Below are 26,657 nucleotides of genomic sequence, written 5' to 3' on the forward strand. Positions count from 1 at the left end.
TGGTAAAATTGCAGGATATAAAATCAACACACAAAAACCAGTAGTCTTTGTATATACAAACAATACCATGGGCGAGAAAGAACTTGTAAGATCAGTACCATTCACAATATCTACAAAAAAATTAAATAGCTTGGAATAAATTTAACCAATGATAAGAAAGATCTCTGCAATGAAAATTACAAAGCATTAAAGAAATAAAAGAAGACGCAGAAATGGAAGAATCTTACATGTTTATGGGTCCATAACTACCCCAAGCAATTTACAGATTCAATGCAATCCCAATCAAAATAACAACATTCTTCTCAGATCTAGAAGAAAATGATGCTAAAATTCATATTCACAGAAGAGACCCCGAATGACTGAAACAATCTTAAACAACAATAAAAAAAAAAAAAACAAAGCTGGAGACATCACAGATTTCAAGACATATTTCGGGGCAGTTATAATCAAAACAGCCTGGTACTGACACAAAATTAGACATGTAGACCAATGGAAGAGAATAGAAACCCCAGAAATCAATTCATGCATCTACAACCAAATAACCTTTGACAAAGGAGCTAAAATCAGTTCCTGGAGGAAGGACAGTCTCTTCAACAAACAGTTCTGGCAAACTGTGATCTCAGCATGCAGAAGAAAGAAACAAAACCCATATCTCAAACCTTACACAAAAACTAACTCAGGGGCCAGTGATGTGGCATAGTTGGTTAACCTCCAGCTGCAGCACTGGTATTCCATATGGGGCCTGTTTGAGTCCTGGCTGCTCCACTTCCAATCCAGCTCCCTGCTGATAGCTCAAGTGCCTGGGTCCTTGTGCCCATGGGGAAGACCAGGAAGAAGCTCTGGCTGTTGTGGCCTTTTGAGAAGTGAACCAGAGGATGGAAGACCTCTCTGTCTGTAACTCTTCCGCTGAAATAAATAAATCTTTTTTAAAAAATCAACTCAAAATGGATCAAGAAACCAAATCTACAACGTGATACCATCAAATTACTAGAGGAAAACAACCAGGAAACTCTCCAAGATATTGATATTCACAAAGACTTCTTGGGAAAGACCCCAGAAGAACAGGCAATAGAGCAAAAACAGACAAAAGAGATTACAACAAGCCAAAGAACTTCTGCACTGCAAAGAGACACTCAACAAAGTGAAGAGGCAACTGACAGAATGGGAGGAAATATTTACATACTTTACAGCTGATAAAGGATCAACATTAAGAATCTATAAAGAGCTCAAGAAACTCAGCAACAATAAAACAATCCAACTAGGAAATGAACAAAGGATATGAGCACACATTTTTCAAAGAATGAAATGTAAATGGCCAACAGACACATCAAAAAATTCTCAGGATCACTAGCTATCAGGGAAATGCTAATAAAAACAATAAGATTTCACCTCATCCCAGTTAGAATGGCTATCATACCGAAATTAAGAAACCATAAATGCTAGTGAGAATGTAGGGGGAAAAGGTACATTAATCCACTGTTGGTGGGGATACAAACTAGTACAGCCATTGTGGAAGACAGTTACAGAGACTCCTCAGAAAGCTGAAAATAGATCTTTTTATGACCCAGCCATCATACTTCTGGGAATTTACCAAAACAAAATGAAATCAGCATATGAAAGAATTATCCATACCCTCATGTTTCTTGCAGCTCAATTCACAATAGCTAAGACTTGGGATCAACCCAGAGTCTACCAACTGATATGGTATATACACACTATGGAATACTACTCAGCCATAAAAACTAATTAAATCCTGTCAGTTGCAACAAAATGGATACAATTGGAAACAATTATGCTTAGTGAAGTCAGTCCCCAAAAGACAAACATCATACGTTGTCTAAGATGTGTTAACCAACAAAGAACAAAAAAATGTAATGTCTAAGAGTGAAATTGACATTTTGAGATTTGATTATTGTTTGCTGTCCTTGTCGATAGTGCTGAGCAACAGTGGGATTATTTTTCTTACTATTTATTGAATTCTTTACTTAGTGGGGGATTAAGTTATGATTGTAAAATAAACTAAAAGTATGTCACTGTAAAAAAAGAAAATTAAGGAAGAAGGAGGGAGGGTGGGAGCATGGGAGGCAGAGAGGGTAGGGTATATATAAAATACACAAAATTTGTTCACCTTTTATAACTTCTTTAAAAATTAACCACTACATCTTCATATAAATAATGTTTTTCAAAGAATCATGTGAAAGACAACTTAGACTTAAAAATACTCTCCTAGAAATCTTAGGACCAAAATGTTCATCATTTAAGTCACTTTTTTTATTTGACAGGCAGAGTTAGAGTGAGTGAGTGAGTGAGTGAGAGAAAGGTCTTCCTTCCATTGGTTCACCCCCCAAATGGCTGCCATGGCCGGCATGTTGTGCCGCTCCAGAGCCAGGAGCCAGGTGCTTCTTCCTGGTCTCCCATGTGGATGCAGGGCCCAAGCACTCGGGCCATCCTCCACTGCACTCCCTGGCCACAGCAGAGAGCTGGACAGGAAGAGGAGCAACCGGGACAGAATCTGGCGCCCTGACCAGGACTAGAACCCGGGGTGCTGGTGCCGCAGGGGGAGGATTAGCCAAGTGAGCCGCAGCACCGGCCCATTTAAGTCACTTTTCAGGATTACAAACACTTAAGGAAATTCATGAGGGAGATGAAAACCATATGAAGGCATCTTCAACCATTAGCACACAGGCTACAATGACGGCATGAGGTTTGCCCTGTTCACCAGTAGGGCTGATACAAAGGAATCAAAGGCACAAAATATGTTCAGAAATCTATTAAGGAAAGGTGGCTGGCACACAAGGTGCTAAACAAGGTGTTTTTTCCTTGTTATGAGGTAATGGGGAGGGGATAGGCATTGTGAAAAAACACAAAGGTATTATATATCTACAGAAAAATAATATAACCCAAAGAAGACACATGAGAATATCGGCAGGAAAAAGGTGGTGAAAACAATGACTGTAATTACTAAACAGTGAGAAAGCATGGTGCTGGGCACTTGTCATATGTCATCATGTTTTACTGTCATGCTTGGTCGATGTTCTACCTAATGTCATCCACATACTAGGCAGTGACCCTTATTCCCATTTCATAGGTGAGTAAATTGAGGCTCATAGATAATTCATCCTTCACCTAGTCAGACAATAAGAAGTAGGTTGGGTGTTCAAGTCCAGCTTCCCCTCTAATTTTTGTAATCATTCCTCTTGGCCATACTGGCTTCCTAATAATGCATTTGTTGTATTAGTTATGGAGCACATGTGTAGTTCTTCAGGCAAAAATAGAAGACAAAAAAACCCCACTGGGTTTCTCTGACTAAAGCCTTGGCCTAGAACAGTAGAAATGCCAGTAAGCTAAATCTGTGATTTCTCCTTGGCTTTATACGCCACCATTCACCTAAGTCTGTGGCTCCCAACTGGGGACTCAGTTATTGCAAGAGATCTGTTTATCCATATGCTTGGGACAGCTTGTCTGTAGACAAAATACTTCACATACATAGTAAGTGGCTCGACAACTGACCATATACTGGTTGATCCTAAAGCATTATTGAATTCACAGTAGATATTTATCACTGTGTATTTCTCAACCTAGGAATATTAAAACTATAATTAGAATCATGTGGCATGGATGTTTTTGTCATTAAAAAGGGATTTTCAATTCTGCAATCCAGAAATTCCATTCCTAGATATTTACTCAACAGAAATGCATCAATCTGTTCATCAATAACAGACATTACACAGGAATGGTCATAACAGTGTATTCATAGTTTCCCCCAAGTGGAAACTAACCAAATGACAACAGAAGGAGGATGCATAAATACACAGGGGTACAATCACACAGTGGAACACATTACAGCAATGCATGTGAGCAGGCCATGGGCTGAATCTCACAAACATGATACAGAGGAAGAAGTCAGATACATCAGAAAGCACCCTTTGTATAACCAGATTTACGTGATGTTCGAAAAACAAGCAGTAATCGATGCAGTTGCAAGTCAGAACCAATGCTACCTTGAAGAGGGAGGGGTAGCAATAGAGAATTGGGGGGTGGGGTCTAGAGAGGCTTGCAAACCCAACTCTGAGTGTTGGCTACATGGCCGCATTCAGTTTATGATAATTCCGTAAGTTGTATATGTGATTTGTCTATATTTTATGTTTCTATTATATTTTAACAAAACATCCAAAGATAAGGGAGAGGATCATGCCTGTGACACACATGACCCACTGCTCTACAGAAAGGTTTATCTTAGACCAGCAGCTGGGCACTTTTTGACAAACATGGGATTTTCTTTTTTGCCTCTCATTTTTCTCAGTCCATCTCCCCAACTTCAAATCTCCCACACCACCATCTCTGCCTGTTAGAACCTTTCCCAGGGGCCAGCATTGTGACATCGTGTGTTAAACTGCCACCTGCCATGCCAGCATCCCATATGGGTGCTGGTTCAAAGCCAGGAGCCAGGAGCTTCTACCTTGTCTACCATGTGGGTCCATTGGGCCCAAGCACTTGGATCATTTTCCACTGCTTTCCCAAGTGCACCAGCAGGGAGCTGGATTGGAAGTGGTAATCAAACCAGTGTCATATGGGATGCTGGCGTCACAGGCAGCAGCTTAACCCAGTATGCCACAGTGCTAACCTTTTCCATTTTTTTAATCCCAATTCAGTTGGCACCAACTCCAAGTAATCTCCACTTTCATATACTGAGTGAATGCTTGCTCCTCAAACCCCAGAATTCTTCAAGTTTTTACTGACCACAGCTGAGCTCTTCAGAGCCGCTCTCACAGCCTGGAAATGGTATGACAGGTCATCATTAAAGGCCTTCTGTTGTTTTAACAGTGCCCACATCTTAACCTCATAATGTAGTGATTTATGTTTGTCTTCATTCCTGCCCTCAAGAAGCTCATAATCTTGGGAGAAATATTTTTCCCATGTGTATCCTGCCTGGCACACATTCAATCATTACCGTGCTTATAAGCAGGTGCCCAGGTGATGCTTTTAAATGAAAACAAAAGCCACCTGGAAACAGCTTGCAACAAGAGAGGTATCTGGTAGGTCTCAGCAGTTCAATTTCTCCTCTTCAATAAAAGAAATGAAGGAGGACATTAGCAACATTGCCCTTTCTCCCCAGTGGTCAACATTTCATTGGGCTTCTACGAAACTCAAACCCCCTTGGGAAGTCCAGTTATCTACACAGGCAAAAAATATGAGCTTTTCAGTAAGAAAACTGACAGCCGCTAAGATGTCTGGGTCATGGTCATGAACAGGCTGAGCCTAATTCCAGCTCCCTTGGATCAGCTTTGGCATACGCTTCTACATACTAGGAAAAGGCGTCCAACAATCAAATCAACACAACACGCAATGAAAGACAACAGAAGTTACAGGGATGGATAAGGCTTTCTGGGCCATTTCAGTCAGTGGCATTTCTGAGTAGTTTCCAATGCATCCTGTATCTATTGTTCTCCCTCCCTCTTGCTCTTTTTTCTCCCCTTTTTCTCCGCCATCTGCACACTCTTGAGGACAACTTCCCTGTGAAATAACTTTTAGATGATTTTTTGAAAATCATTAGGGCAAAATGACCAATGTTCAAGTGCTGAGATTCCTGAATCAATAATATTGCTGCCATCCGTGATTTTAACTTTCTCTTTTTTTCTTGGCAGAAGCCAAGACATTAGGAGATATTTTCCAGCATTGCAGTCGAATTGTGCATTTTTAGCTTTGTGGGCAGGCCGAGTGATCTGAGGCCAGTCTCAGCCCTCAGCCCTGCATTCCGGTGTCATTCTCTTACCACAGCATCGTTTCTGGCCTCCCCCAAGTCGTCGCTTTGGAGAAAGTGAAGCACATTTTCAGAATTTAATTTAAGAATAACCCAGGCAACCTAAGGCCAACTAACGAGGCAGTTGGTGAAGTCAGCAGAAGGAAGAGCTGATCCTGGCAACAAGGAGGGAGCGACACCTCCCAGCCTGAAGCCCTCCATCCAGACCTCTCATGCCTGCACCAAGAGTTCCACTGGAGCTTGGAACTTACAGGTTCAAAAAGCCTAGAGGTCCGTGGGATTTCCCGCTCCCAAGGAAGCACAGCACTCCAGTGATACTGCGTATGTGCCAGCACGAATCTGCTTCCCACATGGGCATTAGCTTCCGTTTCACTTTCCATGCACGTCTGGTCTAATCTCAGGTTGAGGCACCTCCGGACACTTCTCCCTCCTAGCTCTTGCACCACCATGGTTCACTCCTGACATACAGACTCACACAGAGGGTGTCTGTCTCACCACAGAAATCCAAGTCCCTTGAGGAAAAGGGCAAAGTTCTCTTGTTCGTGGCTCTGCGCCAGCATCAGATGCTTAGTCATCAGGACTTGTTGAACATGTGTGGTTGTAGTTAACACTGTAGTTAACCGCATGGATGGTTAGAACCTGGCAATCCAGGAACCTCCTCTCACTATGGCTAGAAAGCAGGAAATAATGTTTCTCATGAGGCCATATAGATGGTGAAGGTACAAACACATTTTCTCTTTCTCCCAGCACCCAGGACCCCAAATTGCCCCCTTTTTCTTATATATGGTATCACTTGCCATTCTCCAACTTGATCTCCAACACACAGTGTTAGCTATGGCCCCTCTGTTAATCCCCTACTTCTAATTCTACTTCTGGAAACTTCCTTCCAGCTGCTTGTCCTTCTCCTTCCCCTCATGCCAGCCCTACCTGGGACCTAGGCACCAACTCCCAATTAACTGGCCTCCACTCTTCACTGCTTCTTTAACCAGGTCTCTCCATATCTAGCCTAGCTCAGAATTCTTGGCACTTTCAGATCATCCCTGACTATAAGCAGCACTAATGAATTCCTCATACACGGGTGAATAAAACGAAACCCCTAGCTTGCAATAGCCCATCTGCTTCCCACCTCTCTTCCCACACAATCCTTCGATGTCCAGTGGAAACGCTGCTTCGTGCACAATCTGTCTTCCTAATACTTGTCTACCTGAAGAGACAGCCAAATTGTACCACCACGTTTCTTGAACCTTTATCAATGTTTCACTTTGCAAATTATAAAGTGTCTGCTAGATTATTTCTATGAGTCTGGAAAGATCTCTCTGCCATAACCCAGATCACATTGGTGATAGTTTACCCAAAAACACCTCCTGCTATGTCTGGCACATAACAGCTCCTCAAAAACATTTCTTGAACTTCATCGAATTCATTCCTTCATTCTCGCAAACATACAGTCCCTGTTGTTTTTTTTTTTTTCTACCACTGTCCCATCCCAGGGATATTGATGTAGAGAATTCTGTGACCTTCAGCATGCAATATTACCCATTCCATGCCTTGGATTTTTCTCTATAAAATAAGCTGATCTGTGGACCACATGACAGAGTGCATGTAAAGGAGTTAGCCCAGCATGTGACATAGTACATGCTCCATCAATGTTACCTTTGCATTATGATTGTTGTCTCACAAGGCAGTCTGTCCCATTGTTGGGCAGCTATAATAACTATGATACTCTTTCCAATTTGGGGTTAAGATATACACATCCCTATAAATTTTCTTCATTGCTCTCAGTTTCTCTGCTTGTGGGCAACAAGAAGGGAGAGTCTTCCAAGTAGACTCAGATAATGCTTTTGAAAACCTGGTTCTTGGCTCAGGGCCTGGAGTGAAAAAAGGAAAATGGGGGGTCAACTGAGGAGAGCAAGCTGGATTTCATTAACTCCACGGGTTTCTGCAAAGAGCTCAGGTTCTGTAGTTTGTGTTCATTTTCTACCTTAAAAGTGTTGCTCTGGGAGTCCCATATACTACTTAAATTTCACTTATTTCCTTTAGCTGTAGGATTTGGGTAAGCAAGGAAAACTCTGTGAAATGACTTCACCGTTGGCAGTGATTTATCCTTGTCCAAATTGACTTGCAATTACTCTAAGAGTGTCAGAAGTTTCCAAATTAGCTTAGTCCTTGTCTGGTGCTGAGCAGGCTCCTCGGGGTGGGACACATCCAGTACATGAGTCCATGGCAAGATGGATCCAGCCGTCTCTGAAAAAGAGTGTGCCTTGCTGTCCTCAGTTCCCCCCGCACCTGACTCAGCTCCTGCTAGGAACCGTGACATGTGAGGATTCATTTCTGTTTTTTTTTTTTTTTTTTTCAGGTTCCCTCACCCTCTTCCATTGTCCTTTTCTATCTCTGGGTTAATTACTTTTTACACAAATAGCCTTCAACTGGCACAAGTTTCCTTTCTCAAAGAGTCCGGGCTTTTTGCTTTATCTAACACAGCCTAATGTGGTTGTACTGAACTCTAAAGCTGGACAAACCAAGCCCAAGGCAGATTCCGCACCTATTCACAGGTAAGATCTGGGGGCCAAGATCCTTGTAAGCTTATTTTCAGACTTCAGAAAACATTTTCAGTAATGTTAGGAAGAGTCTAACTCTCCAGTGGCTGCAAGGACTCATTTTCATGTACACAGTAACTCTAGGGCAATCTGCAATTTCAGCTCAAACAACCAATAGGAAGCAAATTTTGTAGTTTAGCAAAACTGAGTGTCTACTCTATTCCGTGACAAAAGCCAGTACCTTCCAGCAGACTTTCTGCCTCTATTCTCGTCCTATGTGATCTATTCCCTTCTAGATAGTCATTTTACAATATGCACTCATAAATCATAATCTTACCTAAAAATTCAGTCACAATATCTGCCTCACAATGCACCACACCTCCAATTCTATTCAGACGTAATCATGAACTTCATGCCCCGAACACCCTGGCTTCTGACGTGGCTGTGTTCTCTCACTCTACCCACACCTTCCCTCTCCACACTCAAGCCAACAGATTCCTTACAGTCCCTCAAATCTGCCAACTCTTTCCTGGAAAAGGGCTCAGGGACTTGTGCTTAGCCTTCTCCACACTTGGACTACCGTTCCTCAAAGTCTAAATATCCAGCTCAGGAGTGGGCATCATGGCCCAGCAGGTGAAACCTTCACTTGGGATGCCCCCATTCCCTGTCAGAGTGCTTGGGATCGAGTTCCATCTCTGCTTCTGATCCAGCTTTCTGCTGCAAGCGCCTTGGATACAGCAGATGATGGCCCACACAGGTGCTTGGGTCTCTGCCGTCTACATGAAAGAGACCTAGCTGGAATTCCAGGATTCTAGCTCCACAGCCTGGCCCAGTCCCAGTTTTAGAAGCATTTGGGTAGGCCGGCGCTGTGGCTCACTAGGCTAATCCTCCGCCTGCGGCGCCAGCACAGCAGGTTCTAGTCCCGGTCAGGGCGCCGGATTCTGTCCCGGTTGCCCCTCTTCCAGGCCAGCTCCCTGCTGTGGCCAGGGAGTGCAGTGGAGGATGGCCCAGGTGCTTGGGCCCTGCACCCCATGGGAGACCAGGAGAAGTACCTGGCTCCTGCCATCGGATCAGTGCGGTGCGCCGGCCGTGGTGGCCATTGGAGGGTGAACCAACGGCAAAGGAAGACCTTTCTCTCTCTCTCTCTCTCTCTGTCCACTCTGCCTGTCAAAAAATAAAAAATAAATTAAAAAAATAAAAAAGAAGCATTTGGGTAGTTAACCAGCAAATGGAAGATCTCTCTCTCTCTCTCTCTCTCTCTCTCTCTTTCACACACACACACACACACACACACACACAGTTACTCTGCCTTTCAAATAAATGAATTTTTGCAAAGCAGATAAATGTAACTCCCTTTGAGAACTCCAAATAAAAACCCCTTCCTCACCATGTGAAGCTGTTCTTCAGAGAATTTAGCTTATTTTCCTTACAGCCAGCATTATTCAGTATCAGTCTTGGAACTGCCATGATTTAGGTCAACAATAGGGCCAATTCCAAATGCATGAAAAGGCTAACAAGAAATGAGCTTTCAAATACAGATTTGCTGCACTGCTCAGCGTGTGTGTGTGTGTGTGTGTGTGTGTGGCGGGAGGTGGGGGTCCAACCATGCAATATCAACCTGCTGCCATTCCTCATGTGCACCTTGCATGGAAGTCACAAAGCCAGGACTGGGCTAAAGTGTTAAGGGCCAAATATTCTCTTCCCTGCACTTTAGCAGTGCCTTGCCCATGACAAAGCTTCTCACTGCCATGGGAGAAACCAGTTTGACATGACTGCACAACAGATCTTTTCTTTACTATTCTAATTTCATTGTAGTATTGAATCACCAGCCCACTTCATACTCCCCGATGCTGCAAAAGCAATAAAATGAATCAGAAAAGGAATTTACCTTTGATCACTGTCCACTGCTGTGCTCCTCAGGAGACAGGCACTTGACACAGAACTTCTCTCAAAAACAAATGAGTAAGTCTGTAGTTTGTGAACTGAGAGAGAGGCATGCTCAAATGTCACAAGGTCTAGAAATTAAAAAAATAAAAATCTAAATAAAATTTTTGCAGTGGTGGCAATATCAGTAAATCCTAACATCTAGTGAGTGGTTCAATGCCAGACGTGGTTCTAAACCTTTTGACATGCTATCTCACTTAAATCCCATAGCAATTATTTGAAGATAATTACTCTCCATCACAGAGATGAGAAAATTGAAGCACACAGAAATTTTAAAACCCAATGGCAGTAAGGGGTGTGTTAGGGTTTAAACCCAGGAAGGTCTGATTTCAATACCTGTGTTATCTGCCTACTGCCCAGCTGGGAGCCAGAGACTTGGGAGTAAACATGACCAGGGTGACAACAGGGAAGAGGCTTTGCAGCAGCGGTCATGTAAGGCTTCCTACATCTGACTGGGGTAATGAGAGCCTGAAGAGTTCTAGGTTGGTCACGACAGCCCCATGTGACCTGGGGTTTCTGGAAACTTCTCTTGCAGCCGCACATCTCTGGTGCCTGCCCTTGTTGCACTGTTTCAGTACGGCCTCCGTGACCGTTTTTTTTTCCTCTTTCATCATGCACTCAGGGGTCCTTTTAGACCTCCGTTCCCATTGCCTTGCCATCCTCCTCTTGCCCGTTACCTGTTGGACAAAGCTGGGTTTGAACACCAGCTCTGATGGTTCCTACGCAGGGAACTCGAACATGTAGCTTGACCTCATCTTAGGCGAGGTGCCAGCATTTTAAGTGTGACTACAGTAACTTTTTCACAGTGTTCTTTGGGGGATTGAGTTCATGGTGACTGCTCAATCTGTGGTAGCTCAGTTGCAAAATAAAGTACTTAGCACCTTGGACTTCAGCACACTTGCCTCCTACTGATGTTTCCAAGCTGATCCCATATTTCCAAGTCTGTTCTCCAACAAGAACCTCTAATCCTGAGCTCACCTTCCCCTCCAGACCAGCATTCCTCCAAGTGGGGTTCACAGACCTCTGCACCAGATTTTTTTTTTTTTTCAGTTCTTTTGGAGTTCAGATTCCTGGGCCTCATCCTTGGTCCTGTGAAGCAGAATCCCTGGGATGGATGCTGCTAACTTCTAGTTTTAAAAAGTACAGATTCCATTCATTTGAGAAGCAGCAAGACAGTGAGTAGAGAGAGAGAGACAGAGCTCCCATCCACACATTTACTCCCCAAATACCTGAAGCAGCCTGAGCTATGCCAAGGCTGAAGCCAGTATCCGGGAACTCAGTCCAGAGTTCCCATATGGGTGGAAAGAGCCCAGTTATTTGAGCCATCGCCACTGCCTCCCAGGGTCTCCATAACACAGGGGCAGGTGTGAAACTCAGGCACTCTGATGTGGGATGAAGACATCTTAACCATCATGGTAATCACCAGGACAAACACTGGCCATCTCTTACTTTATTTTTACTATCTCTCCCTGGTACCCCAGGCAATGTATACAGACACCAGTGATAAGTCTTACTGCCTTATGACCATGTTTTCTCCACCTCAGATTCTTTGCAGTTCTCAATATGTCACCCATATCTCACTAATCAAACTCTGCTTAAATTCTTCCTCCACAAAACCTTCCTAAATGTCTCCCTCTAGAAATAATCTGTCTCTACCTTGATTTATTGCAACCCTTATTTATGCACATGACCATGTTTCTTACTCTCTCCAGGGCCCTGAAGGCGAGAGTCAGTATGTAAGTCATACTAAAATCCCCTAAGACATCTAGCACAGGGATTTGCCTAGAACAGGTGCTCTGTGAAGATGAATCCAATCCCAATATATTTAGATTGTTTGGATGAGCTGCATGTATTAAAAAATAATATCCTGACTCATTTGGGGAAGTAGAGGAGGGTAAGTTGACAAAACAAACCTTATTCTCTTTCCTCCCCTTCTGATTCCTGCTACAATCTCCACCCAGGACTGCCCCCCTGCATTCCTCAGTCTGATTCTTGGAACAGGTGATACAAGTAGAAACCCTTTCTCACTTGCTGGTAGCACAGGTGAGGCTGCAAAGTTAGGCAATTTCTCTTACTCTTTCAGAATGGGTACAAAACAAGGTCAATCCAGCAAGCACAAATGATCTAACATTGTCTCCTGTCCCTGGTCTAAGTTCCTGTTGAGCCTCACTCTACTAGAAGAATTTCTTCAACATCTTGGCTGCCTTCTAGCTGCATGAACCTGGCAGGCTGCTTGCTGCACTCATTGCTGCTAAATACAAATTAATCACTCAATATGTTCCCTTGTCAAAGCATGCCACTCCTTTTCTTTAAAAAAAAATTATTATTTATTTATTTGAGAGAGAGAGTTAGAGCCAGAGAGACTGAGACAGCAAGAGAGGTCTTCCATCTGCTGGCTCGCTCCCCAGATTGCTGCAATAGCCAGAGCTGGGCTGATCAGAAGCCAGGAGCCAGGAGCTTCTTCCTGGTCTCCCATGGGAGCGCAGGGGCCCAAGGACTTGGGCCATCTTCCACTGCTTTCCCAGGCGATAGCAGAGAGCAGGATCAGAAGTGGAGCTGCTGGGACTCAAACCAGCACCCATGTGGGATGTGGTGCTATAGGTCAGGGCTTTAACCCACTGCACCACAACGCCAGCCCCATGCCAATCCCTTTTACCCACTCACTAACTCTCTACAGCCAGCACTGGAGTTTGCCGAAAGGGGCAGACCTTGTTCCCAGGGAGTAGCAAGCAGGATGACAGTGACAAGGCCAGCATAATTTCAGATTCAGGAGTGCTATCACATTCAGAAAGGGGGAGCAGTAACACTCATTTTCCATCCACTGTCATCTCATCATGCTCCATGTCACTTACCCTGTAGTTTTTCAAGCACACCAAGCTCTTTCTTTCTCGAGCAATTTCCTCTGTCTAGAACGCTCTTCTTACCTACTCATGTACGATCCATTCATGAATCGTTCATCTAAGAACTGTACTTTACTTAAATCTCAGTCTAACTATTCAGTCTCCAAACAGGGGTTCCAAGGCTCTTTTTTAGTCAAATTAAACTCTTTTCCCAATTATTTTTCATTTCACTTATTTGGTTCCTTCCTAGCATATGCCACAACCTTTAATTCTTCTACTCATTTCTTTCTCTCTTTTTAAAAAAGGTTGGATTTATTTATTTGAGAGGGAGAGTTATAGACAGAGAGAGGGTGAGACAAAGGTCTTCTATCCACTGGTTCACTCCCCAAATGACCACAGAAGGCTGAACTGGGCTGATCCAAAGCTGGGAGCTGGGAGTACTTAGGCCGTCTGCTACTGCTTTTCCAGGCTGTAACAGACAGCTGGACTGGGAGAGGAGCAGCAGGGACTAGAACTGGTGCCCACGCAGGATGCTGGCACCACAGACAGAGGCTTAGTTCACTATGCCAAGAGCTGGCCTTCTCTTTTCTCTACTGCCTTCCTCTTTGTCGGCATTTCCAGAAATAGCACAGAAACAGCACAAAATCCAGAGCTGTGCCTCTTTCTCACCATTTCTGACAGAGAAGTAGTCCCATTAGTATTTATCGAATGACTAGGTAATTCACAATATATAATCACAAGGAAAGACACACAATCTGATGTGTCAGACCTTTTGATCCTATACAAGTTTACAACCAAGAAATACTCATGTTTGATTTAATTTTCTAACAATGCAAAATCTCGACATCACCTCCATGATTTAAGTGATTTTTTTTCTGCTAAAAGAATTAGGTCCTTCTTCTGCTTTCTTACTGTTTGCTGTAATAATAATCCTATAGATTCAGAATAATCAATCTCATCTCTCCCAGTGGAACCCAACTCCTGGAGACTATAAGTTGACATCCTTACAAGATATCAACAAAGGAAAGATAACTTAGAGAAGCAGATGTGGCTATTTTAGAAGCAAAAAAAAAAAGTCTATGTTCTGTTTTGACTTTGCAAGTCTCAAAGAATTCTTTCATGACAATACACTGAGAACAACTCCATGAAAATAAATAGCCACAGAGGAATAAGGATTTAATTGCTCAGATTGCTGCATTAGCTAAAATAAAACAGCTGTGATCACATTCTGGGGTGAAAACCATTGTTCAACAAAGAATTCTATTAATGATCACCCCAGTGATGAGTCTGGCTTTCCAAAAGCAGGCATACACTTCCTGGACCACCCAATGGGTATTAGGGTAACAGTGATTCCAACTGGAAGGGGGCATCTGGGTTGGAGAACTGCTATCCATGCCATAGGGCACTGGAGTGTTTGGTAGATTTTTCTTTTTCTCCTAAATACACAGCTCAAATTACTCAAAATTACTCAGCAAAACAAATTCCTTTCATATTTCTATAATCCCAAGACACAGGAAAGGTGCTGGGCTGGCAGCTCAGACTTCCAGAGTTCCAATTCAGGAAAAGATGAAGAGGTAGATTTTGTCCAGTTTCTTCCTACGCAGTTCTAGTGAACTGACCTTGGTGAGTGACTATACAAATCTCCTAGGGAGTAGTTTTTTATATTCCTCGGGATCAGAAAACAATCTGATCTATTGACAAAGTTCTTGAGCTCTCTACCTTGACCTCTAATTCACATGTAAGTATCAGCACAAAGTTTGAAATTCAGCCACCAGAACCCTGTAAGCACCCTAACAGCATCAATGGGCCACCAGCTCAGATCTCCTCTTCTAGGTGGAGAAGCAGAGCTTGAGACAGAGAAAGCCAGAATTCAAATGTTATTTTTTCCCTAACTACCATCAGATCATACACTTTGAATAACTCCACGACAGACCAGTCTCACCCATAACCATCCATGCGCCCATCTGCAGGTTTTGAAATATAACCACCAGCATCTCAAGTAAGTAGATCAGCAGAAAGGGATGGTTGAGGGAAGGGGAGCAGAAGAGTTACGGAGCAGAAGCTCAAACTTCAGTATTATGTCAAGTCTTACTTCCTAAAATCCTGTCCCACTGATCTCACAAGCCAGTGGCCCTAGTAGTCAAATGCACATCACAGTTACCCTGGGAAGATTATCTCAAAAGGCAGAATTCCGGGTTTTACCTGGCTTCTTATTTGAAAGATTCTGAAGTTTTATTAACCATTAAGTGACTCTGAGGATGGTAAACTCCTAAAATACAATTTTGATGGTTCCTAACAATGCCTCCCAACGTCTCAAAATCTCAGAATTTCAGTACCCAAACTCAGTGTTCCCTGCTCTCACATCCAGAAGTAACACAAACACCCATTGTCTGATCAGGAGACCAGAGAGGACACTATTTCCTGTCACCCACACTCCGTTTAAGGGCAACTTCCTGAGAAGAGAGGCAGTGAGAGGTTCCCAGATGACTCAGTGCCTGAGCATCGCCCAACTACAGATTACCAATAAACAACCTAAATGTCACACGCAGACCCCCTTTGCTACTTAACATAACGTATTCACAGGAAGCACACCAGCAGAGGAGGCCATGGAGGATAGGACACAACTGCACTGCTTCCCTACCCATCCCTCAAGACTTCCTTCCTCCAGTGTGACTTCCTAACATTCCACTCCTTACCTTCAAAAGTGAGTTCCTGTTAGTCTAGCCATGTTGCAGCAAACCACAAAACACAGGTAACATCCCTCAGTTATTTTTCACTTGTTTTGTGTGTCTTGCTACACACAATATACAACAAATCATAATCACAGAGTAGGTCTAACACGACCAGAATCTATTCCCATCTTCTCATTCTTCCCAATTTCCCTTAGGAAAACTACCTTCTTCCAGCCTGTGTCTATTTGTTTCAAATGGGGTGAGCCCAATCCCGACTCCATGTGTGGGCACATGACCTGGGTGGGGAAAATTTGCTTAACTCATTTGCCAGCCCACAATGATTTGTTCATGATTGTCACCTGACTCAAGCTAGGCGGATGAGGTTGAATTCTAAACCTTTTGTCTAGTAGAGCCAAGTCCCCCTGTGTAGATTGCTGGGGCTAGAAAACTTCTTGCCAGTCATCCTATAACCACTAGGGGGCGATCTGGCCCAGAACAGAACAACACAGAGGCAAGCAAGACTGAGAGGCACTGAGCCCAGGACTGTCTTAGTGACATTTCTCCATTCAGCCAGGCCACAAGCCAGTTCTACCTCCCAAAATGTTCACGTATACCCAGGGTACATTTCACAATATAAAATACTATTTCAGTTCACTTGAGTTGCATTTCTGTATCTTCCAGGAAGGGCTCCAGATTTGTTTACTGATAAATGAATGTTGATTGGTTCAGTTAATAACCATTTTCAAATTAAGCTTATTTGGGTGCTAGAAGCCTACAAATAAGTCTTTGCAAAAGGTCTGTCTTTGGCAACAAAAACTCATAGGATCATAAACAACGGCATCTACAACCACACAGCTGAGCTGGGATCCCACCTCTGCCACCTATTCTGTGCATCATGTTGGGCACGTTGCTTACAAATCTAAGTATGGAAAGACCACAGTGTGTGTGTGTGTGTGTGGTGTGTGTGTTATAGACCATGGACTGCAGCGTGGAGACTCACAGGCAGGAAAGCATTGTCAGTGTTCAGTCATGAGACAAGAGCAGATGAAAGCTTAGATTAAAGCAGCATCCTTCGAGATGCAAAGCGGGGGGCTGGTGGCAAACACTACAAGACTAAATAATCAATGGAGTGTGATGAGTATGACATACTGGGGAAAGGGAAACATAAAACTCCACGAAATCTGCTTAGCGATCTTTTATGTGGAGACACTAGAAAAGACAAAGCCTGCTAACCACAGAGTGGGTGCCCTTACATTCTAGCTTACCTCTGATTTTGAACACCACACTCTTTGGGGGTAGATCTGCAACATCTTTCCTTCTTCTTGAAGGATTGATCAGCTTCTCACCTCTGGGGAATAGAAGGAGACCTTTCTGGCAGGTAATGCTTTCTTTAATTTGAGGCTGTATTAAACCAAACATTAGAGTCCTACAGACCCAAGACATTAAATAACTCTGAATGACTTTGGGAGGAACTATTCCCTTTCAGCCCTCCTGATTATTTTGTCAAGAAAAAAACAGAATCTCATGTGGAGCCTGAAACATCTTGCACACCTCTTTCTAACACTTGCTAACACCCTTGTTGACTAGGGAGCAGAGCTCTGGCTCAAAGCCTACAGGAGGCCACAGTATCTGGCTGGAATTTAGTTGTATCATGTCTTGGTTGAATTTAATTTTACACATGCTTTCTATTTGTGGTAAGTGGAACTTGTTTTCCAGTTATAATAGTTCTACATCTCTTTTAAAGTAACATTTTTTCAAATGATTATTTAAAGCAAACTAAAGAAATGTGCCACACCACCATGGTAGGAATTGGGCAAAGCATTTACCAATGTTGCCTGTCTTGAGTCTGGGTTTCTAAAATAGCATCCAGCAATTCTGGGACTTGTGGCACAAAGAGAAATGTCTCTTTAGGAAGTGTAGCGCTCACTGTATCATTAAAATCACACCTAAGGTGAGGGAAAACGCCTTCCCTTTGGAGAGGATGTGTTCTGGGTACACTTGTTCTATGCCAGGAAGAATCAGCACCTGTAGGGTTTCTGACTTCACCTGTGCTGAGAACAGCCCAGCTGTGTGTACAGCAACCGGGGAGCCCAGCACAATCTCCATGCAACTCCTTATTCTCGATAACCCAGGGGTTTTCTCAGCACACCATGAATAAACCCTTGCCGCTGCAATACTTGGGTAAACTGGGCTGGGCTGTGCTTCCCATCGCTCAGCCCCTTCCTCCCGGCCTCCACCTTGCTCAGAACACCAGACCCACTGGCAGGCAAGCGTTTTGCTTCGAGAGTGATCTTCTGTTTGTCAAGGAGTTGGTTTTCTAAGAGGAAAGAGCGTTTCTTGCTGGTCAGGAGATTCCAAAGCTACTAAACTTCTCCCCCTAGTGGACGCTTTACTGGGACTTCTAAATCATCCTCAACTGAAAGTCGAGTGAATTTCAGTCAAAAACAGCATATTTTTTTAAAGGGGATAAACTGTCAACGGGTAAATTATATATAACGCCTTGTATAACAATTCCATTTGCCTTGTAAGATCATTTAAAAAGCAAGTATCACCTGGCATTACATGATCTTCATAAAAGCAAGTTGCTTTTTTTTTTTTTTTTTTTTTTTTTTTTTTTTTGACAGGCAGAGTGGACAGTGAGAGAGAGAGAGAGAGAGAAAGGTCTTCCTTTTTGCAGTTGGTTCACCCTCCAATGGCCGCCATGGCCGGCGCACCGCGCTGATCCGATGGCAGGAGCCAGGAGCCAGGTGCTTTTTCCTGGTCTCCCATGGGGTGCAGGGCCCAAGCACCTGGGCCATCCTCCACTGCACTCCCTGGCCACAGCAGAGGGCTGGCCTGGAAGAGGGGCAACCGGGACAGAATCCAGCGCCCCGACCGGGACTAGAACCTGGTGTGCCGGCGCCGCTAGGCAGAGGATTAGCCTAGTGAGCTGTGGCGCCGGCCAGCAAGTTGCTTTAACAAGGACATTTTCTGAGATGTGGCCAGTACTAAGGTTTTCCCCATTGACTTGGGGGATTGCCTCTCACTTCAACGTACTTTCTCCTGAAGATTGGTTGATTAATACCTTAAAAATAAATGCAGTCAGCTAACCTTGGACAAGAGAGAAACAATATTCTAAGCAAATAATTTGTCAAGCCATAGAGACACATGGAGAAACCTGAAAGATGGATTATTAACTCAAAGAAGCCAACGTGAAAAGGTTTGTGTAATTCCAACTTTATGAAATCCTGGTAAGGGTAAAAGTAAGGATAGACTAAAAAGACTGGTCACTGTTAGGGGCTGAGGGGTTGGCTGGCAAAAGAGTGTAGAGGGAGTTTTTTTCAAAGACTTATTCCTTAAAGCCATTTCAGGTTCACAAAAAATTTGAGAGGAACATCCAGAGACATTCGCTATCTGCTTGATGTGAGCACAGCCCCTCTCCTCCATTATCACCCTCCCCACTAGAGTGGAAGGTTTATCACAGCTGACGAACCTGCACTGGCACTTCATGGAGACTTGAAGCCCACAGTCCATCTGAGAGGTCACCCTTCCAGGAGGTTGGACAAATAGGCAATGACCTGTGTGCATCACCATAGGGTCACACAGAGTACTTTCCGCACCCTGAACATCCTCTGTCTCCACCTCTTCATCCCTCCCTCGGCCCTAATTCCTGGAATCACTGATCTTTTTGCCTGTGCATTGCTTTGCTTTTTCCAGACCATACACTTGGAATCACATTTTAGATTGGCCTCTTTCACTTAGCAGAATGCATGTAGGATTTCTCTGTATCATTTAATGGCTGGATAGCTCGTTCCTTCCACCGCTAACTAGTATTCCACTGCCTAAATGTCCCTCAATAAGCCATCCACCTCTGCTCTACTGAGGGACATTTTGATTGCTTCCAAGTTTTGGCAATTATGAAAAAAACTGCTGTAAATATCTGTATGCAGGTTTCCATATGGGCTTAGGTTTTCAGGTGTGGTCTGGGACCAGCAACTTCAGCCTCACCTGGTCTCAGGTGCCACCACAGACCTGCTGAGTCTGCATTTTAACAAGAACCTTGGGTAGCTTCAAGTTTGAGAAGCACTCATGTAGAATACGTGATCCCCGCCCTTGACTTGATTTCAGCCTGGTAGAGCACTCAGAAGAGTGTCGTTTGACACTGGAGGAAAAGCAGCAACGTAGTGAACAGCAACTTCACACTTTTGATTGCCTTCTTCAGCTCCTTCAACACAAGCTTTTCCCATCCTCGATGTCTTTATTTTCTCATGTGTCCAGGTCTTGTTAGATATTCATGCATTAGATGTGTTTTCTAAGTTACCATATGCCAGGCACAGTGCTGAACACAAAGCATAGACCCCTCTCTGGAGAAGGATGCAAAAGAGCTAACAGGAGCGAGTTTTGTCTGTCTCTCCTTTTACATTAAATGCTCTAATGGGAGAGGGGACAGGGGCTATTCTGTGAGGGAGAAGGGATGAACTGACATGAATTCATCACCCACCCACGGGCACTCTTGGCTTCCTCATTTACTTCTCACACCATTTCACAAGATGAGAATTATTTTTCTCCTGCAACTGATGGAGAACCTGAGTCGCCAAGTGGCTCAGCAATTTGTATAAAGCCTCACTGCTGACAGGGCCGCACATCTGGTCACCTCATGTCTGCTCCATTTCTGGCGTACAATTCTCTATCATTTACGGCTCCAATAGCCTTTTAGGTCACAAGCTCCTTGGAACATGATCACTGACTGATCGGGAATCTCATTGTCCATGAGACCTGCCGGGAAAGCAATCAGCTAATCTCATCCAGGTCCCATTTTACATTTGGGTTCTATTGCAAATGAGGCCTCATAAGGCTGAGATGGAATGTGGGTTTCTTCACACTTGCTGACTCTGACTGTGTGTCAGTGACTCCCGAAGCTCTACTGAGGATTTGAAGAGAGCGCGGGGAAAGGGGGAAAAGAAATTGAACCTGTCAATGGCTTTCCAACGTTGCAAGGTTGTGCTAAGGGTTTGGGTTTTCAGTCCAGAAGTCCCTACCTGTCCCGCCCCTGACAAGCTCACTAGCTGTTTCCCCTCCACTCCTCATTTTTCTTTGACTTCAGTCACACTTGCCTTCTTCCATCCTCTCCTTCCATGCTCCTTCTTGCCACAGGGTCTTTGCACATAGCCTTTATTTTGGCTCCCTTCCTGTAAACAATTCCTGATCATCCTTCAGTTCTCAGTCAAAAAAAAAGCATCCCAGAACAGGTGTCGATGCACTGATGCATTTTCATAGCATTGCCTCCCACTTCCCTGAAACACTTAGGTTTTAACTGGATTATTACTAGATAACTGCTTAATGATTCCTGCCCTGTCTAGACCTTCACTGTTCAGTTTGGTAATCCCTGGTTGCTTGAGGCTATTGAACACCTGAAACATTGATAGGGCAACTACAGAAATGTACATTTAATTTTCATTTCAACTCAGAAGCTAATACTTGATTTCCTTAATGGGAATTTTAAAGGTATGTAAAAACTTGACTTTAATATAGATTTTTAGATGTAAATACTGTGAAACTTACAAGTATTTCTGATGGAAATTTGGCATCTTCATCTATGTGTTTTACACATAAAGTAGACACTAGATTATAAAGACTTTGCACAAAAAATGTCAAATATCTGAATTCTTACATTGAATATGAACATATTCATGTTGAAATAATGGAGATAATTGGAAGAAAATATATTATCCCATTTATTAGGTTGTTCAGTTTATTTTACTTGTTTCTACTTTCTGATATGACTCCTAGAGAATCCAATTATGTGTGGCTCACATTGGATCTGTATGGGACTGCTCTCAATGATAAGGAACCAAGTATCAATTTAACTACTTCGTGCTCAGGACTTAACATGTCAGGAAAATACTAAGTGCCGAATAAAGACTTGGCATTTAAACAAGTGAATAATTAGCCGCATGTGTCAAGGTGGACAGACAGTTTGGCATATCATCAGTACTATATATTCTAACTTAATTCTCATTTTTTCTTGGCTTAGCATAGGACCTTGAAAAGAATAAGTACAACTATCATTTTCAGCCACCTACTGTTATGCAAGGCACCTTTAGTCTAGTTGGAAACAAATGGATGGCATGTCTCTGTTTCCACGTCTAATTCACTGTGTAACCTGACCAGCCTATTTTTTGTTATGTTGTTCTTGTTTCCATCTCAGAATTTCTTATTTAAAAACCCCTTAGGATACCTTGTAAGCTAGGTTAAGCAATCTTCAATCAGATGAAATTCAGAGATTCATATTTATATCCAAGGCGACAGATCACAGAAGATTTTACCCTAACTCATACGGGCTTTGGGGGATTCCTCGTTTACTTGGTTATTCACCAGCAAGCATTCACAGTAATGTGGCTTTGGGCAAGTTACACTGTCCCTAGCTTTTATAACAAATCTCAGTGAGATTAAAGGTGCCTTGCATAACAGTAGGTGGCTGAAAATGATAGTTGTACATATTCTTTTTTGGTTTCTGTTGGCATGGAAACCAGAGACTTGCCATCCAATTGGGGGACCCAGCCCTGGCTGTTGTGGGCATCTGAGAAGTAAACTGGTAGATGGAAGATAGACACCTCTCTCTCTCCCTGTTTCTCTCTCTCTCCTATCTGACATTCTGCCTTTCAAATAAATATAAATACGTAAATAAACATTTTTTAAAAAAGGAAAGTTTTGATCAAAGAAAGTTAAGCACAGGCATGGTGATTCTTAAAGTACCTTTTTGAAGGAATTATATACAAGCTGGATATCTGAATTGATTATTATGGTTGATTCATTTGAAAAACATGAATGGAAATGACCATTCAATGTTATAATGCTTAAAACTTGTTGTACCTAATGCCTGAGTGCTCGTAAAAGACGCATCATTCTTTGGTTCCTCTCCAAAGTTAACTCCCTCAAAAAAATATAGATAGATATGTAAGTCAAATCTCATAAAGGTTTACTCTTTTTGAATTAAAAAGGGGTTTTCTTCCCTTATTGTAAAGACAAGCCTGTTGGTGTTCTGTTGTACAGTAGGGTAGTAATAGTGAACAATAACATACTGTACTTGTCTAAATAGCTAGAAGAAAGATTTCTGAATGCACACCCTACAAAGAAGCCTTGACTATATGAACTGATGGATGCTAATTATCTTAATATAATCATTACAATGTATGCATGTATTTAAATATTACATTGTACCTCATAAAATGTACAATTACTGTTTGTCAATTAAAAAAACCATAAAATAAAAAAAAGACATGGAAACAGCCACATTGCTTGTCCTCTGGAACGTGCGAGATGGTTGGACCAAAGCTTCCTGTTCACCCCTAATTTGGCCAAAGATACTTCAGAAGTGCCACAAAACCCAGTTAACTAGAATAAGGTAAACCTCAAGGTCTTGAGCCCTGTAATGTCACAAGTTCAACAACACATGCTGCGTTTTGGCCATAAGCTCTGTTCTTAACTTTTAAACTCTCAAGTGCATTTCAATGGCAATTTAATCCATATGGTTCAGATTATCTGCATTCATCAGAAATAAATTGTTGAAAAAAGCTATACTCATATAACTTCCTCTGTGTGCTATGTCAAACTGGAGCTTCCTCTGAGTGTCTTCCTCCAGCAGAGGCTGTGTGCTATAATTGGCATGGGCCAATGGTAACCAGGAGATTAAGTATAGGAGTCCTAAAGCCAGCTAGCCCAGATTCAAATCCATATCCCACCACGTGGGATATGTGTGACTTTGGACTTCTCTTTAAGTTTTTATTTATGTTACTGAGATACAGAAAGAGGCACAGAGATATTATATCCATTGCTTCACTCATCAAACACCTGCAACAGCTTGGGCTGGGCCAGGCTCAAGCCAGGAGCTGAAAACTCAATCCATATGTGGCAGGAACCCAACTACTGGAGCCATCACAGCTGTCTCCCAGGATAATATTAACAGGAAGCTGGAATCAGGTGCAGAATCAGAACTTGAGCCCAGACACTCCAATGTGGGATGCGGATGGGCCAGGCAGCATCTCAAATTTGCACCAAACACTCACCTCCTTATCATTAAAATAAATAAAATAATAATTCTTATTGTTAAAAGATAATGCAAAGTCTTACTTCTACATGCTTCTATACACCAGACACTGTTCAAATCATTAGCCATCACTTCTTAAAGCTGAACCTCATAATAACAAAAATCTCTGATAATAGCTTTGCAGCTGATAATTAATTTCCCTTTTACATAAACATAGGCAACCCAGAGCTATTTTGATCACATGTTCATCAAGAACCCAAATGCATCTTGTTCCTCTACCAACCTCAGTACACCACTCTCACTTTCTCAAACGATGGCTCCTGCTCCAGCCAACTCATCTGCATTCCAACCAGAAGACAGGAGGAAAGAGGAGAAAAGTCACAGACACTCCCATCGAGAACACTTCCTGGAAGTCACACTCACCATTTCTGTTTCCATCTCATTGAACAGAACTTCATCTCATGCTCAGACTGGGAAATGTAGGTTTTTATTCTGTTACTATTTATTCTGTCAGTAATACTGTAAGAAAAGACCCAAAGAACAAATATAGGAGGGACAATGAGCTCATCACAAACATGAAATGGAAAGTCAACACTCTCTTCCTAGCAACAAGTGGTGTACAGACCTGGAATGCCTCACAAATGGAGGCCTCTGGGCAAGGGAGTATGGTTTCCGAATGCTGCATCATTAACACAGCGTTGACAGTCTCCACATTTTTTTTGCTTAGAAGTCCCATAAATGTATACTGCATAAAACACCCAATAAATGTTTACCTTAATATCTGTACAAAAGCAACCACAAATCTTTCCACTCTCTCCAGAATTTTACGCACGAAAGGCTTTGGATGCTTGTGGATTTAGAAAGAAAAGGAAGGTTTCGTGACTTCTAATGCCACTCCAGTTATGGAGGAAGGTCTTGCCAACACCCAGATTCAGCCATATTCCAAAGCCGCCTTGTAAGCTCTTTCCCCACTACTGTAACCAAGAACGCAGCTACACTCCAGCAAGCACAGGTGCTCCTCCGGAGAATGACTGCACACGTGGGTGTCAGATACGACACCTCCTCTTCCCGTCTGAGCCCTTACACATAAAAGATGTTGTCGGCACACACACACACAGATAATAGGAAACATATTTTTGGCCAGTGACTTGGCTTTTTGGTCAAATTTGACGACTACAGCAGATAGTTTCTAGAAACGTCCCCAGTTTCCCACCCCACTTCCTCCTTCTGAACAGAACTGTGTTTCCTAGCTGTGCCATTAAATTGAGCACTGGCTTAAGCTGCTGAATACATGCCCACCTCCCCATGTCTACAAGAATTATCTCAGAGTTGGACAGGTGCTTGAATGAGATGTGGAGAGGGGGCATCTTGGGGACATCAACATCAGCTGATGTTGGCCATTCTCGTGGGATCGCAAGGGAGTTCAACTTGAGATGAGATTTCTCTTAAGTAGCACAGATGTTCCACACCTTCAGAATGGTTCAATTTAGGGTTGTTTTGTTTTTTACTTTACAATGGTGTGAGAGTGACACACATTCAGTGGAAACCACATTTTGTATTTTGGTAGTTTCTGGATAGCTTCATGCAGGTCCGTATTGTCTGGCCAGTCAGCAGTGGAGTAGTGAGCCCAGCATTCAGTCCGTCCTGCAAGCCAGCAGAGGGAGACCAACACTGCAAAGCCTGCTGGGCTGCTGGTAGTGATGTGTGGTCAGTTAGGCAGACTGAACACCTCTTCAACTTCATGTCATTTTCACGATATGTCCACCCTAAGTCAAGGGGCATCTGAGTTTTAATCAACATTGAATTGTTCAAGGGCAACCTGGAATTATTTAACGTGTGACAATGTTTGATCAGGGAGCCATAACCGAAGGTGTGTGCTCTCGGTCATCTTGTGACTTAAATCCTGTTCTACTGTTCTCCCACTCACGTGAGCACAGGCAAGATACTTGGGGGGGAAACACATGACTCAGCGTCTTAGGCAGGAAACGAGACACTTATTTTAAAGTCATAGCAATGTAATGTGTTTAATGCTGAACATCGTATGTGAAATTGCCCAATAACAGCCCGTTTCCTACAAAGAGAGAGAGAGAGATAATGAGAATGTAAGAGTTATGCTTAATGTGTGACTACAAAAAGCATTTTGGATGACAAGTCCCTTTTGCAGAACTCTGAGCCCCAACTTCAGGTGACACTGCCTGAGTCACAGCAATCCCAACACTCTCTCAGTAGGATCCGCACACAATAAAAAGAAAGCACTTTTTAGGATGTATTTCGGCAGGTTTTCATAAATGCATACCTTGTGTAACCACATCCTCCTCAAGATATGGAACAGCCCATCAACTGCCCAAATTCCTCATATCTCTCGAAATCCACCCCTCTCTTCCTCTCTCTTCAAATTCCAACTCCAGAAGACCCACAAACCATGGACTGCTTCCCACTTCTCCGGTTCAATCTTTCTCACAATGCCACACATATGGAATCATACGTGACTTACTTGGTCTTCTGAGACTGGCTTCTTTCACTTGCTATACGGCATTTGAGATTCATCTGACTTGGGGTGTAAACCAATACAATGTGGTCATATTTTGTATTGATGTCTATTAACGTTTGATAAAACTCACCAACCTTAACAGATTAAGCCACGTGGGATGATAAACTTTGAGTAGAGATTGCTGAGTTCCAATGCCCATATGAGACATATAAACAGAGTCACAGGGATACAATACATGGTTTGCAAAGGTTCTGTGCACAAAAACAAATCTGTGTTTTGATTCAATTTTTGTTGAGCTTTTTCAGTTACCTTCAAATATATATCCAAAATATTTTTAAGCTGTCAAAACCAAAGTAGCATACTAAAACATGTCATATACTGAATTG

General features: G+C 42.9%; 1 long non-coding RNA gene across 2 annotated transcripts in view; it reads right to left on the minus strand.

The window, feature by feature from the left end:
* Nucleotides 1–26,657, minus strand: part of LOC149121025 (uncharacterized) — a 142,514-nt gene that overhangs the window by 52,880 nt on the left and 62,977 nt on the right. Inside the window, exons 2-3 of one of the 2 annotated variants that reach the window (XR_016224799.1) lie at nt 10,187–10,313; nt 5,677–6,431 (exon numbers count right to left, since the gene is read on the minus strand). This is a non-coding gene — a long non-coding RNA (uncharacterized LOC149121025). Of the gene's footprint in view, nt 1–5,676; nt 6,432–10,186; nt 10,314–26,657 lie in introns of those variants that run through there. The other variant, XR_016224798.1, reaches the window with a different exon arrangement.

Source organism: Oryctolagus cuniculus, chromosome 18 (assembly GCF_051225735.1).
Source record: "Oryctolagus cuniculus isolate XC-2025 breed Fujian yellow rabbit chromosome 18, ASM5122573v1, whole genome shotgun sequence".
Taxonomy (NCBI): Eukaryota; Metazoa; Chordata; class Mammalia; order Lagomorpha; family Leporidae; genus Oryctolagus; species Oryctolagus cuniculus.